The sequence below is a fragment of the Odocoileus virginianus genome, chromosome 5, assembly GCF_023699985.2.
Source record: "Odocoileus virginianus isolate 20LAN1187 ecotype Illinois chromosome 5, Ovbor_1.2, whole genome shotgun sequence".
In the NCBI taxonomy this organism is placed as follows: domain Eukaryota; kingdom Metazoa; phylum Chordata; class Mammalia; order Artiodactyla; family Cervidae; genus Odocoileus; species Odocoileus virginianus.
Window position 1 is genome coordinate 45,554,160 of NC_069678.1, and position 16,510 is coordinate 45,570,669.

The 16,510-nt window shown below is 37.8% G+C and overlaps 1 protein-coding gene across 2 annotated transcripts in view; it reads right to left on the reverse strand.

The window, feature by feature from the left end:
* The window catches only part of ADGRL2 (adhesion G protein-coupled receptor L2), a 662,542-nt gene that overhangs the window by 518,641 nt on the left and 127,391 nt on the right, over positions 1–16,510 (reverse strand). For both annotated transcript variants that reach the window (XM_070467841.1, XM_070467840.1), the window contains one exon: positions 7,667–7,720. The gene's annotated coding sequence lies outside the window, so the exon portion shown is untranslated. The remainder of the gene's footprint in view (positions 1–7,666; positions 7,721–16,510) is intronic.

Here is a 16,510-nt window from a genome sequence, read left to right on the forward strand (position 1 = left end):
CTTTGGTTTGCTCTGTGCTTTTACTGCCTGTTTCAAAGGTTGACTTAATCAGCTGTGAGTTATTATGAAGTCAGCGTGGAATTCCCATAACTTTTCTTTTCTCCCAATGTATCAGATAACAATAAGAGAGCTGGACATACCTTGTGTAGTTTTAACAAGTCTTTGCAGTTTTGACTTAATTTGTTTCTCTCCCCTTTATCCCCTGAGGCTCCCAAAGCAAATGGATAACTCAGGAGCATAAAACAAGAGGAATTAGTTTAGACTTCAATAAAACACAGATCTCTAGCTGGCAGTATCTGCCCTGATGCGGAGAGTCTGCAGTTTAAAATATTGTGGTTTTTTGATTGTCCTGACACCTCAGATTGTCCTCTTGAGTCTTCTTTGGCTGGAGAACCTCAACATTCACAGCTGTTCAGTTCTCAGACTCATCCTCAATGGTGCTGATACTTTAGCTCCTTTATCTCCATCTGTAAAATCTACACTATAGATGCATGAGTATACTTAGCAGTTTTCCAATAGTTTTAGACTCAGGGGTTAACTTGGATAGTCTTTTTTAAGTGATATGAAAAAAAAAAATCAGTTTGAGAGATGTGATTCTCATAGGCAAGAGGTTCATAGCATTTAAGGAAACATTTTTGTAGAGGGAAAGGTTTTTGCATCTTATCCAAGTTATGATAACTTTCAGCCCTTGTCAGTCAGTAGTCTTATTTGCTTAGAGAATAGGTTTTGATGTTTTGAAAGATATGATTTATTCATTTACAAATAGCTAGTGATGGCATGCTGTGTGTCCAGTGCTGGGGATATACTTTGTGTAAGGTAAACCTTGTGAAAGTGGTATTCAGCAAGACTGTGAAGCTGCTTCTCCTGTGAGATCACACTTTACAGTTTTGGGGGAAATGGTTAATGTATTTAAAAGTTTAGTTAGCAAACAAATTTAAACTGGATAAATGTCTAAACCTGGATTAAGTAATCAAACATTATTTTAATGGGTGAAAGAAATGAGATGCATAACAAATATCTAAGGGCAAAGTCCTTCTTAATGGGCAAAATGATAAAAAAAAAATCGACCCAAAATTGGGCAGGTTAAGTCACATGGAAAAAGTTAAGGCTTCAGACATGGTATGTTTCCCAGATAAAAAGTGGTGAGGTCTTAATAAAATAAGCTGGGGGGATAAAATATATTGATATCTAAAAAGGGCAGGGTGAACAAGAACATTTCACCTTCCACAGAGTTAAGGTGTGCCCTGACAAAGGTGGGGGCTTCCCTGGTAGCTCAGCTGGTAAATAATACACCTGCAATGCAGGAGACCGCTGGGTCAGGAAGATGTCCTGGAAAAGGGATAGGCTACTCACACCAGTATTCATGGGTTGCTCTGGTAGCTCAGATGGTAAAGAATCTGTCTGCAGTGCAGGAAGACCTGGGTTCAATCCCTGGGCTTGGAAGATCCCCTGCAGGAGGGCATAGCAACCCACTCCAGTATTCTTGCCTGGAGAATCCCCATGGACAGTGGAGCCTGGCAGTCTCCAGTTAATGTGGTCACAAAGATTTGGAAGTGACTAGTTTCACTTTTCACTTTCATGCATTGGAGAAGGAAATGGCAACCCACTCCAGTGTTCTTGCCTGGAGAATCCCAGGGATGGCGGAGCCTTCTGGGCTGCCTTCTATGGGGTCACACAGAGTTGGACACGACTGAAGCGACTTAGCAGCAACAGCAAGCACAGCATAGCACTTACAAAGGTGAGAAAACCCACATAGGGTATTTATAGTAATATATGAACACAAATAGTTTTTAAATCTGTAATTTAATTTAGAAATCAAGAAGACATGTATTCTTTTTTAATGCCATGTCTTATGTAATCTAATATAGTATACTTTTCTAGCTTCTATGAAATGAAAGAGTGGTTTTAATTAATAGGATATTAACGCAAGATGGAGGCAAAGAGAATTACCCAGGAGTTGCACATCAGACAATTTTGGAGTAATATCTTTGGAAACCCAGAAATAAGAATAGTTCTAGACTTCTATGAGTCAATGCTTCACTAGACCTCTTAATGGTCGGCCTTCCTACTGACTACTTGACTCCTAGGAATCCAGGGAACTGGGTGAATCCAGTTCTTACAACGTCTTAACCCAATTTTTAAAGTTTTAGGAGAAATAAGGCAGGATAAAAAATATAGTAAGGCAGGGAGAGATTAAATTATAACACAAGTAAATGTGCTTTTAAAAAGAATAGAAAGAAATTTAACAAAATGTTAACAATACTTTTCTCAGGGTGTTGGCATAAACAATTACTTTTTAGTCCTTGTATATTTTGATATTTATAATTTTTCTACAATAGCATTTCTACTCTAAGCAGAAAAAGTAGTTCAATGAAAAGTATAATACAACTATTGAAATTATTATTATATACAGAGGGATACATTTTACCACTGGTAAAGCTTTTAGCTATAGAGAGTAGATGATTTCCATTGAAAGATATTTTATATCTAGCTAACTGAGAAAGCTTTGGGCAAAATGAGAACTAGAGATCCTCAAAGGTAAAAGCAGTTAAGATTTGATTGACGGGAGGAAGAAAAGATAAGATCAATGGAAGATCTTCCAAACAGTGAGACCAGTCCAAGAGAGCATGTAAGAATATGCAGGATGTGAAAACAAAGTAAAGTGAGCCTTATATGAAAGTGAATAACAAATGACAAGAGATTAGGAAGTAAACCGGCCTTGAATCTGAAAGTAAGAGCAATGACAAAATTCTGTATTTTCAATGTCAAAATTAAGAAACTCTGTTGGGAAATAAGTTTATGGAAAGAGAAATGAATCTTAGAGTAAGACTGATTTCCACTCTGGGGGTGGGTGGGCTCTAAGTTATTAGTATTGCATCTGTTTTATTAACACTATAACTTTTCCTTTACTTCCAAGAAAAAGCACATATAATGCCTTTACTCTTCATAATTCACTTGCTTAGTCAAATATTCATTGATTTTTATGAATCTGTAGTCCATCTGCCTCCAAAACACTCATTGACTTCGTGGGACTAAATAATAAGTATTGGTTGATGTTAATGTACATACATGCAATAAAACTGTCAACTCAGTCATCTTCCTGGTATACCTGAGTATATAAGAAAAGCATTATTAGACAGTGAGGCAGCACTATTACTATCTGAGATGTGGTGTACATAATGGAAAGAGCATGGCCTTTGGCCTCAGAAAGTCATAAGTTCAAATCCTGGCCCTCCCTCTTGTTAAATTTGATTAAATTAAATTTTTGACTTTTTAAAAAGTCATTTATTTAACTTTCAAACTGGGGCCAATACATTTTTCTAATACAAATTTTGTGAGGCTTACAGGAAATACATAAATTAAAGCATAGCGTTCCAGGCATACAACAAGCCCTCATAAATGGCAGCTATGATTGTCATTGTCTTCAGTATACTCATATTTTACTTTCCCAATACAATGCAACTTTGAGCTTCAAGAACAATGCCTAATTGTAATTTTTTTTTCATGAGTCAAACTTCTGATTATTAGTATGAGAATGGTCTCATTTTTTGCTTAGATAGTAAAGGGTTAATTCATAGAACTAGAAATGAAACAGACTCATCTTCCACATTCTCAAATCTTTCTCTGCCCAGGTCAACCATACTAGCTTTCTCTTTCTCAGTTCCCATTAGGGTTTGTCAGAATCCCAAAGAAAGCAGCTGATAAACCTCAGAGACTTTGGATTTCTATTTATGATATAAGGTTACTTAGTAAACTTTATACCCAAGACCAACATTTAGGTCTTTAGGGCTTGAATTTAGAACAATAGCTGTGCTTCTCTCTGGGGGAGAATTCTTTCCATTGGGATGAATTCTTTCCATCCATCCCGTCATCTTCAATGCTGCAGTCTGAGGGGAGAGGTTGTATGCCAGCTGAGACTGTGATTTGGTGATTGGTCTATTTACACTTTCACTGGGCATAGAAGAGTGAAAGGCTTATTTGTTGGCAGTTAACCAGCTTTCATGGTGAGTTAACCAGTGCCTTCAACTACTCATTTGCTTTGTGCTTAGTGGTCAAATAGCTTATTACGTAGACCCTGGATAATATAAACATAGGACCACTGGTTATTTAGCTCAGAGAAACACAACATGTCCAAACTCTAAACATTATTAAACCCCTATCTTGGATCCCATCTCTTTCATCGGAATTCTACAAAATTCATAGTTTATAATACTGAGATAAGTAGATGCATGCATTTTTTTCTGATGTTAATATTTATTTTGCAAATGTTGATTTTTACCTCTATAAATAAATTTCAGAGCAGGGGCCACATTTTAAATTCTCTTTATGCTTCTTTTTTGTGGAACAATTTTAGACATATTATAAACTCCTAATAAAAATAGTTAAATGATTTTTTTTATGAAGTTCTCCAAATATCTACTTGGTGAGACTAAAAAGTAAATTTAGCTTATACTTTATTGTGATTTTAAAGTTTCCAGTGAATGTGAAAAGGATCCTTTTTAAACTAACCTTCCATTCTTGAAATGATGGGATCACTGAGGTAAGAGTGGGCAGATAAGTATAAAGAAAGATTGACAGGAGAATGTAGATTTGGTGCATGTTAAGATCTGCTAAACATTTTCAGTGCTTGGAAGTTCTTGCTAAAAATTAGAACTTTAATTTTGAAATGTCTGTATTTATTTCTTCAAATTATAGATAAAAATTTTTAGTCAGATATATGCTAATTGATTAAGCTCACTCAGAACATTCAGATGCAGATTTGGGACTAGAACTCAAAAATGGGGTCACAACTATGTATTTTTTACAATGATACTTCCCAGAAATGCTAGTTACATTATCTGTAGACACTATCCATTCATGTTTCTTATATTACCATAGCAATCAAAGTTTATTTATAGCATAGAGACCCCAGAAAAATTATACTGGAATATTTATCATAAAACAATTCTAAATTTCTGAAGTATTACACTGAAGCAATTGTCTTGACAGCTAACATTATCCCTTCCAACTAATACTTGTCTCATTTTCAATACTATATTGATGTGATGCTATTCAGGATTATATTAAGATCTACTGTATCTATTAGGTATATTTTGAAAATAGGAAAATGAAAGAAATTCAGTGAAATCTGAGTAAGAATCATTACAGTAAATTGTTTCTATTTTATTTATTTTTAAATTTGAAGATCTAAGTAGCTTTATTATTAGGCAGTTCATGACTCAGGCAGCATCCCTGTAGCAACTGGAAGGGCACTCCCCAGTATCTATTTTTATAAAAAATTTTTCCTTCTAGTAAATAACCTACTGTTAAAACCTATTCTTTAGAAGATACATCATTATTTCAAATTTGTCTAATTTTGCCTCTTTAAATGATTTTAACCCTAAGTATCACTGTTGACCAAGTATTATAATGGGTGAGTTTTCTGCTTCAGTTGTGTCTGACTCTTTGTGACCCATGGACTGTTGCCCACCAGACTCCTCTGTCCATGGGGATTCTCCAGGAAAAAAGTACTGGAGTGGGTTGATATTCCCTTCTCCAGGGATCTTGCTGACTCAGGGATTGAACCCACATCTCTTAGGTCTCCTGAATTGGGAGGCGGGTTTTATATTGCTAGCACCACCTGGGAAGTATTATAATAGTGTGGCTAATTAAAAAAAAATCTAACTCTAGTTTAAGTCTTCTCATTAAAATTAAGCATCTCTGAATGGTTCAGCAGATAACTTGCTTTAAACTTATAATACCATTTTCTGCATTTGCATTATTAAAGTAAAAATATAGCTATAACCAATGATGTATTAGTAACAAATAAATAAAATAAAAATAAACCCCATGTGTGTTAAAAGATCTATTTCATGAATTTTTATCTTTAAAGTTATTATTGGAAATAGGACACTGATCAAGTACATTTTGGAAATGAAGACACTAGGTCAGACAGCAGTTAAAGGCTACTTTCAGATCGAACCCAGGTTTTCCAAGGTTCTATAAGCAAGAGATGTGGGTTCTATCCCTGCTTGGGAAGATCCCCTGGAACAGGAAATGACAACCCACTCCAGTACTCTCACCTGGGAAATCGTATGGACAGAGGATCTTGGTGGACTACAGTTCATTGGGTCACAAAAATCAGTCATGACTGAGTGACTAAGCGCATACACACACAGACACAAACTCTGCAATGGAGTTGTTTTCTTTTTTGTAAACTGTTAACCTTTGGTCCTGAAAGGAAAGAGGGGAAATGGTAGATTTGAGAAACTGCCTTTGCTAATGGAGGAGGGGGAAACCCAATGACTTGTTCTGACCAACAAGCTCTGCGTTATGCTTCTTAGAAGAAAAGGAAGGATGTGAGTGGAAGCCCTGAATACTGGCAAATCTGCTGGAGAGATGAAGTCATTAGCCACATATAGGCTCATTAAGCCCTAATGGTGATCATAATCATCAGTTAATGATTTGGAAGAATGGTGCCTGCATCCCCTCCAAAGGCTTTTGTTTTGTGGGTTCCCTTTTGTTCTGCATCCTGAAACTCTATGCCAAGTGATGCTTGCATGTTTCTGAAATGGCAAGTCTCCTAATTGGTCCTCTCACTACACTTGCACTGAGCTGGCAGGCACCCTGTTGTCAGGTCACTTTCACATCACACCACCTAGGGCTGGCCGGGGACCCATTCAAAGGGCAATGGAATGCCAATTACTCTCCTTCCTGGCATTTACACTCAAGGTATACTATATCTCCTTTAGGAGAGAGGCTGCTAGAAGAGAATTGGGAGTTTGGTTTCCTTAATAATTCCCATAACCACAGCATTTCTGGACTAAAGGATAATTGAGAAACTGAAGTAAAATGAGGAGGTAGAATAAAAACATTTAAATCTAGTAAATCTAGTGTTTTGTAGGTGTCAGGAAATATTTTACTCATTTGTTTATACTATGTCACAGTTCTTGGGAGTGAATACTATTGTTCCTCCTACTTTGTAGATGAGAACATTGAAGACCACAGTGTCATAGCTAGTAAATAGCAGAACCACTATTTGAATTTAGGCTGGATCTAAAGCCTAGGTTTTTAGTCATTTTGCTATAGGTGATTCAAAGATCCTCTTCAGTCTATCTTAGCATAGAATTGATAGCTTCTAGGAATATACAATTATTCAACAAGCAAGAAAGCAAATGATGGTTGTGATCCAGAGAAACAGAAATCTGAGGCCATCCGCTATAAATCCCTATATACCTTACATCCTCATCTGACACCTCTTATGGTAGAAACAGCCTTCATCAGATGTTTGTACTTCTTCTTACTTCTAGAGAGAAATGCATCCTAATAATTTCAAGCTTCATTTATGAAAATGACAAATCTAATTGTTCTCCAAATCACTATGGGATTTGTGATGTCCTGGCATACTCCAGGGCAAGAGTCTCCCAAGAGCTCAAGGATACTGTTGTATGAAATTGAGGTAGGGAGCCAGTGTTAAGTCTGACTCTGAAGAGAGGGAACTCACAGATGTATTGTATTCTTCCCTCAGTACCCCCCAGAATTATGATTCTACCCTCTACTAAAAGATTACACAGTATCATAACTCAGAAACTCACCACAGAGTAATAAAGGACAATATGTTTACACAAGGCTGGAATTCATATTATAATTAGATCCATTATGTCTTATTTTGAAGTTAATCATTTACCTTATAAATCTATGTCAGCTCCATACTCTTCAGAACTAGTTAGGAGGTTTAGACCTAGAAGGAAGACAAACAAATTCATAGTTCAAATTCAGCATGAGAAGAATATCAATAGGACTGAAGATGATTCACATGTGTGTTAAATATTGTTTTAGTCAGATTCAAATTATAAAGACAGATTACAAAGACATCAGTTCAGAGGTTCAGAGAAGATAGAATTTAGATGACACAGAATATCAATGTTTGTGTCTCTTTGCTTTAAATGTCAGCTTAGATGAAAAAGTTAAAGGTTCTAAAATGATTCCTGGAACTATACAATGTGAACCCAGGATAGAGGAGCAGGCTGTCACCCACCTAGGGAACCGGGTAAATAAGATCAATTGCACTCCTATATTATTAGTCATTAGACAGCCCATTGATACCACCTGCTTATGTGACATGTAAAAGCACAGGTCAGCCATTGGAAAGCTGCCACATTACTTGTGAACCCCTGTTACTTTCTGCTCTGGTGATAGGATGGAAAAGGCCAAACTATGACCCTTAGAAGCTAAGCATCTGTCCCCCTGGTAAATGCAGATGTGAGGGCAAATCAGAAAGCAAGTCTTTCCCCAGGGGACGGGAGAGTGCCTGGCTTCCTCTTCGATGAATATACCATAATATGAGGAGTTTATAAAGTTAATAATATTGTGAACTCAAGTAAAATTTTTAATGTAAAAAATTAAAAAAATATAATTAAGAGGATTTTCTTTCTTCTTCTTTCTTTAGGTAATTATATCCCTTAGATCTAAACTGACCATATATTTGAAATACACTGATTATACAAATTTTTGTTTGCTTCCACAGTCTGGGAAAACCACTGCCTCTTTTTCATTTGTCAATATTCTTTTCCAAAAGCATAAGGGACAGTTTACCTATTTTACTTGAGTATCAGCTGCCTATGCGTAAAGGTCCAAAAAAACATTATACATTTTCTAAAACAAAGCAAGCACGTGCTTACCACTGATAGGGAAGAAACTTTTATTTTTTATTCAATTGCTAATAGGATCTTTTTCCTTAGCAGCTACTGTCTTTTTTTTTTTCTCAACTTCTGCAATTCTAGCTATACATGGGTCTCCCAACATTATTTTTTTAACCCCCTGATACAACACGTAGCTAGGTATCACATATGTGATAGGAGGAATCCCATCTCACCTCTGTAGTGCTTAAGAGATTTTCTTGCCAATATCTTTAATTCCTAAATAACTAACTAATAACATAACAATAACATAACTAATAATAACTAATAACATAGAAATGATGGACATTTGATTTTGTGAAATTTTGTGAAAGAGGGACATTTTCATCTGTAATAAAAAGGAAGTTGGTTTACTGGTAAAAGAACTCATTTGCAATGCAGGAGATGCAGGAGACATGGGTTCAATCCCTGGGTTGGGAAGTTCCCCTGGGGGAGGAAATGGCAACCCGCTCCAGTATTCCTGCCTGGGAAATCCCATGGAGAGAGAAGCCTGATGGGCTACAGTCCATGGGGTTGCAAAAAATTGGACATGACTGAGCACACACACACACACCAAACTATACCATCTTAAGAGGACAAAGGTAATTGAGTAACTGTTAATATTTGTAGTAATGAGCATAGCTATTAACTGATAACCAGACCTCTACTTTTTGGTAGACATTTATATTTGAAAATGCAAGGTTAGAGGAATTTTCAATATTTTCTTCAGAATTCAGGCACATGGTAAAAGTTTCAAGCAAAATGGTAATTTAGATGTTATAAAATTAGTGATAAATTAGATGGAGAAATCAATTCCTATATGTATCTTTTACAAACAGAACATACACTAACTCTGTGAATAAACCTAATGAGGGTAGCATTAACCAAGAGCAGTCAAACATATTCATACAAATAAGTAATTTTTGCTAAGGTTTGAGAATGCCTTGTTTATCAGAATGTGACTTGCTAGTCACCTTTGAATACTACATTTTTTAAACTGATGAATAAAAACTCCCCTCCTCTTTGAAGATAGTTGCTTTAGAGTAATACCTTCAAATGTTGAAGTTAGTTTCTCTGGTAACACGCCCAAGTTCAAAATAATAGCAACTAAATAAACAAGTTAGATATTTGAGTAACTCTTTCTTATGAAGAGGTGGTATTGTCAGCCACAAAGCCCACTGGGGACCCCAGGAAAAATAATATGGAATCTAGTTGATAAGATAAAAGTCTAACCTCTTCTTTGGGCTTAGTCTAATTTCACTTGCCTGAAGAGGGCTTTGTGCAGAGTCTGTGAACATAACATGTTGGATTAGAGTTCCCAGAGCAGAACCTCGGTGCCTAGTACCTCAGCTGAGCTGGCAGTGTGCAGAAAGGCCCAGCAGAACTCTGCAGTTCAACACGGTGGGGGCAGGTCATGTGCAGACACGCTGCACCCAGCACTGTCATCTGAAGCCTGAGTAGCACAGCCCAACATGCCCCGCCCCTCCTGCCAGAACTGTGCCTCATCCCCAGGACACATCCCTATAGAAGAGCTGTGCCCACAGCCAGTTGGGAAGACGTGTATTCAGAGCATCCAGCTTGGGCCTCTCCATTTTTTGATCAAAGATAAAGCTTCCAAAGCATCACTACGAACAAAGCTAGTGAAGGTGATGGAATTCCAGTTGAGCTATTTCAAATCCTGAAAGATGATGCTGTTACAGTGCTGCACTCAATATGCCAGCGCATTTGGAAAACTCAGCAGTGGCCACAGGACTGGAAATGGTCAGTTTTCATTCCAATCCCAAAGAAAGGCAATGCCAAAGAATGCTCGACCTACCGCACAATTGCACTCATCTCACACGCTAGTAAAGTAATGCTCAAAATTCTCCAAGCCAGGCTTCAGCAATACAAGAATCATGAAATTCCAAATGTTCAAGCTAGTTTTAGAAAAGGCAGAGGAACCAGAGATCTTGCCAACATCCATTGGATCATTGAAAAAGCCAGAGAGTTCCAGAAAAACATCTATTTCTGCTTTATTGACTATGCCAAAACCTTTGACTGTGTGGACCACAGTAAACTGTGGAAAATTCTTCAAGAGATGGGAATACCAGACCATCTGACCTGTCTCTTGAGAAACCTGTATGCAGGTCAGGAAGCAACAGTTAGAACTGAACATGGAACAACAGACTGGTTGCAAATAGGAAAAGGAGTACATCAAGGCTGTATATTGTCACCCTGCTTATTTGACTTATAGGCAGAGTACATCATGAGAAACGCTGGGCTGGAAGAAGCACAAGCTGGAATCAAGACTGCCGGGAGAAATATCAATAACCTCAGATATGCAGATGACACCACCCTTATGGCAGAAAGTGAAGAGGAACTAAAAAGCCTCTTGATGAAAGTGAAGGAGGAGAGTGAAAAATTGGCTTAAAGATCAACATTCAGAAAACTAAGATCTTGGCATCTGGTCCCATCACTTCACAGGAAATAGATGGGGGAACAATGGAAACAGTGGCTGATTTTATTTTGGGGGCTCCAAAATCACTGCAGATGGTGATTGCAACCATGAAATTAAAAGATGCTTACTCCTTGGAAGGAAAGTTATGACCAACCTAGACAGCATATTAAAAAGCAGAGACATTACTTTGCCAACAAAGGTCCATCTAGTCAATGCTATGGTTTTTCCAGTAGTCATGTATGGATGTGAGAGTTGGACTGTGAAGAAAGCTGAGCACCAAAGAATTGGTGCTTTTGAACTGTGGTGTTGGAGAAGACTCTTGAGAGTCCCTTGGACTGCAAGGAGATCCAACCAGTCCATCCTAAAGGAGATCAGTCCAGGGTGTTCATTGGAAGGACTAATGTTGAAGCTGAAACTCCAATACTTTGGCCACCTATGCAAAGAGTTGACTCATTGGAATAGACTCTGATGCTGGGAGGGATTGGGGGCAGGAGGAGAAGGGGATGACAGAGGATGAGATGGCTGGATGGCATCACCGACTCTATGGACATGAGTTTGGGTAGACTCTAGGAGTTGGTGATGGACAGGGAGGCCTGGTGTGCTGCAGTTCATGGGGTCGCAAAGAGTTGGACATGACTGTGCGACTGAACTGAACTGAACTGAAAGCTTTCCTTGCTTCAGAGCTGAACTCAATCTCCATCTATTGGCAGGAGTGATACCAGGCAGGAGGTCCTTGTTGGGGCCCAGCTCTAAAAGGTGGGTAACAGTCAGTGCATGTGTGCTCAGTCAGTTCAGTCGTGTCCAGCTCTGTGTGACCCCATGGACTGTAGCCCTCCAGGCTGCTCTGTCCACGGTGTTCTCCAGGCAAGAATACTGGAGTGGGTTGCCATGCCCTCCTTCAAGGGATCCTCCTGACCAAGGGATCACATCTCTTAATGACAGTATCAGTACTGGAAAAGGAAAGGTCAAGACTTTAAAAATCAATAAAGTATTATTTAATCTGTAGTTTACAGTGAAAGCCTATAAGACTCAAGAAAAATTAAGTTACGAGTAATATAAAAGCAGTGTTTTAACGATCAAGCAGAAAATAAAAGTGTGAATACATACTGAGAAAGAGTGAATAATTCAGCATGAAAAAGAAAAACTCAAGAATAAAAGGAATCCAGTTTAGAGAACAAGTGCATCTACTGACATTTCAACTAGAGAAAAACTAAAGTGAATGAATTTAAATAAATTAGAGGGAAATTCCAGAATCATCTTACATTGTTTTTTGCATTTAAAAAGGGAAAATTTATTTTGAAAAGTTTAGAGGAAACCACACAGCTTCAATATTCTTGTCATTTAAAGATATTCATCTCTTCCCTGACTGGTGTCCTCATGCCTGGACTGTAATGTGAAATGCCTAACTAATTGAGCCTTCAGTTTTAGAAGCAAGTGTAATTGAGTAGGAGAAATTGGTGATTCCATTTACTGTCCCGCATGATGCAGGCTAAGGAAGCTTTTGAAATCACAACTAATATTGCCATTTCCCTAATTAAAAAAACAGTAGTGAAACTCTTTGACTATTCTGAGCAGAATGGAGCTTCCATGGAGCTTAGTCTGGCCTCTTAATTGAAGCCACATATTCCAGGATGGGGACATTAGGCAGGAGGTAATCAATTGGGAAGGGCTGATGACCAGAAATTTGATCAGAGTAAGGACATAAAATGGATTTATTCAATAATTAACTGAAGAAATATTTTAAGCAACATTTGACAATACTTTTAAATAACAATGTATTAATAATATTGCATGTAAATACTTAATAATATTTAATAATAATAATAGCACTAAATTTAATAGTGAATCATCATTTATCATACTATTAGGTACTGAAGATCCAGAAGTGAGCTAATTGGTCATAGTCTCCACTTTCATGGACAGAAGACAGATAGATATATAGCATCACACAACTGAGAGAAAGAGAGAGGGAAGGAGAGAAACGTGTGTTATGAACGTGTCTAATTCTACAAGAACACTTCTTGTTATATTAAGCTGAGTCTAAAGCAGTGAAGACTGGCAGTTGTTACAGTCCAGACAAGAAAGAGATTAATGAGAACCTAGACTAGGTGGGAGCAGCGGGAATTAAAAGGAAGAAAAAGATTCAAGAGGTATTTCAGAGACAATCAATAGAGATTGGCAACTATTATGATGTACAGTAAAAGAGAGGGAAGAGACTTGGATAAATTAGAATGTTGGAGCCTCTCTGAAGAAATTGGGATGCTATTAACAGACGTACAAATGTCAAAAGAATGAACGGGTTTGATGGGGTAATGATGAGTTCGGGTGTGGTGCATTGTGTTTGATGTGTGAAAAAGTCTCACAAAGATGACAGTAAGTAGCTGGAAGATACATTAAAAATTAGGGGAGATCCTAGAGCTAGGGGTTTGGTTGTTGTTCAAATGGATGAGAGAGTTAAAGCTGTGGGACTGTCTAGAATTATCAAAGGAGACAGAGAAGAGTCTCCATAGAAATGGGCATCTAGGGAAATGACATAATCAGGGGAAAGTGTAGCTAGAGTTAAGGCAAGCAGGAATGATATCAAACACTTCAATTTTGATGCCTCTGTGATCCATACTGTTCTAAGCACTTGCAGAGGTTACTTCATTTTCACAACAACCCCTCGGAAGTAAATTTTGTTACTGACCCTGCTTCATAAATTAGGGAACGGAATTAGAGAGAGGTTAGTAAAGCTGCACAGTGCATGGATAGTAGGGTCAAGACTCAACTCTTGAGAGCTTAGTCTCAGAGCCCTCTTCCCTAACCACTGTCCTGTAGCACCTCTCAGGTAGAAGAAGTGACTTTTGAAAAGAAGGTTATTCTTATTAAAATAGAAACTCTTAAGTGGTTAGGTTAGCTAAGAGGACATCCACAGGCATCAGGTCAAACTTGGGAGAGACAGCAACAAGCATGAAAGGCAGGTGAAAGGGGATTTTGACGCTAAGCAAATGACTACTTGCAAAATAATGTTACAGTTTAACAGGTGCTCAGGGGGAAAGTTACAGGATTCAGTGGAAGTCCATAGTAAGGGGTCCTAAACTATTATACGGGAGGTACAAGGGGTTGCTGTCAGGGAAGTCTGCCTTGAGAAAGGCACATTTAAACCAAGACTTAAATCTCAGGCAGGAGTTAGCAGCACAAAGAGGGAAAAGGAGGGCGCTCCAAATTTGAGCGCCCTCAGGCAGGGGGAGATCTTACAGGATTCAGGAGTAAAGAAATTCAAGGCAGAGAAAATGGAAAAAAAGGCCCTAAAGATTTGGAACTTTATCCTAAGAGTAATGGGAAGATATCGAAAGGTATTAGGCAGGAAAGTGTTAAATTAAAGCACAGAGTTTAAGTCAACCGCCCAATATCACAGCTACTGAGTGACTGAGCCAAAAGGAAATCCAACTCACCCCAGTTCCAGGGGATAAGCTCTTCTTCCCTCACAACTGCATCATTGTCCAAACCGGGCTGCAAACTGTTTATGAACCAGGCCTCTGAGGAATATTCGTGATTTGTAGCATTTTCTGATAAAAGTGATATAAACACCATTGCTGATTTCCAGCTACTAATCAGAAGTTACAAAAGCAGAGCTGGGGAGAGATGCTCCATATCATATCATTATATGGTACGTCTAACATTCAGAGACAACGGGCCAAATTATCCTCAAGAACACAAAAAATATTGTAATACAGTGTACTACAATAATTAGGAAGTCTGAGTTCTGTGTATTTGTTATCTTTGTTTTTAATGTAATGTATTTAATTCAAAATTTATACAGTTAATTATTAATAGTGGCTTTCTAGGGAAACAGCTTGCCAAATTCCTGAAAATTTAATAACAAGATCTCCTGAGCAGGTACAGGCTGGCGCCAACACACCACAGTTATCACCTCAAAGAGCCATTTCTTGGTGTTTTTTTTTCCTGTTTGTGTTTTGGGATCTTAGATTCCTGGCATCTTAGATAAAAACTCACTCAAGTCTTTGCATTTATTTCATTGTGTGGATCTTTGTGAATATTCAGTGAAAAGAATGTTTTGTTTTCTTTTCTTTTCACAAACAGGCCAAGAGTAGGGGGAGAGGTTAGCTCCTGGGGTCAGGGCTGTGCCATGTTCCTCTTGTCTGACTCTTTGTGATCCCATGAACTAAACAGTCCATGGAATTCTCCAAGCCAGAATACTGGAGTGGGAAGCCTTTTCCTTCTCCGGGGATCTTCCCAACCCAGCGACCAAACCCAGGTCTCCCGCATTGCAGGCAGATTCTTTACCAGCTGAGCCACAAGGGAAGCCCTTCAAGGGGACACCCAGCGACAAATAACAAATATTTCTGGCTGACCCCTCATGTGTACTTCCAAATTAGGAGAACAAGTTTCTGTTTTCAAATACAAATTTGTAACTGTCGAACTGAAGCTAAACTTACTTCTTCTTATCTATTATCATTCAGTCCTATTATTGTTGTGCAGCCTCCTCTTTAGGAAAACCACTGGACCCTAAAATAAAACGTTCAGAAATGTGCAAATGAAAATAGCTTCAGCTCCCAGACTTTCGCACTGTTACTTGAGTTACTGTGGCCTCAGAAGGGACAATCATAATATTTTTCTGACTGTCTTCTCTTGATTTATAATTTGAATCTCCATAAAAGATAATAGGGCAATTATCAAAGAAATGGAAAGGGCAATTATCATTAAATTAAAAACATATCACATAGCCAATAGGATGAATGACAAGCTAAAAACAGATTTTGTGGATCTTGCAATGGTTCCAAAAGAACTTAATGGAAGCAACTTCATCTCTTCCCACCTCCTCCAATTAACTAGATAACTTTGGGTATATTTTCCTTTTTTTCCCCCTTGGATGTTAACACAAGGCCTGTTAATCTAATCTGCCTGAATACTGACATAACTTATGATATGTAAATTTATGAGACTAAACCAGTTGCTGTTTGCCTAGTGTGAAAAAAAGCTTTCCTTTTTTTTGTAGAAACAGTAGAGAAAAATTAGTTCTCTTGTTTGTACATTTGTGATTCCAGGGACTGCAGACACCCATCTCATCTGTTCTTAACCCTTGCAATGAATCTTTTTAAGTGAGTCATCGTGATGTTTTCATTTATGAGGTTAAATAATAGACTGAACATTGACATTCCTGCAAAGGGCTTTTGGTTTAGTTAGACAAATTGAACAAATTATGATCCAGTCTATAGGCATTAGTTATCATTTCTACAAATATGGAAGTAACAGGTAAATATTTATGATTACCTTTTGCATAGAATTCCTATCGTTTGTATTTACTATTCTAAAGAGTAAAGTTATAGACATTTTCTGGAAGGGGTAAGGTGTGAAAGCAGGAAAAAATAAAACTTTATCAGCACATCTGTATAATAAAAATAGCTGTAGCATG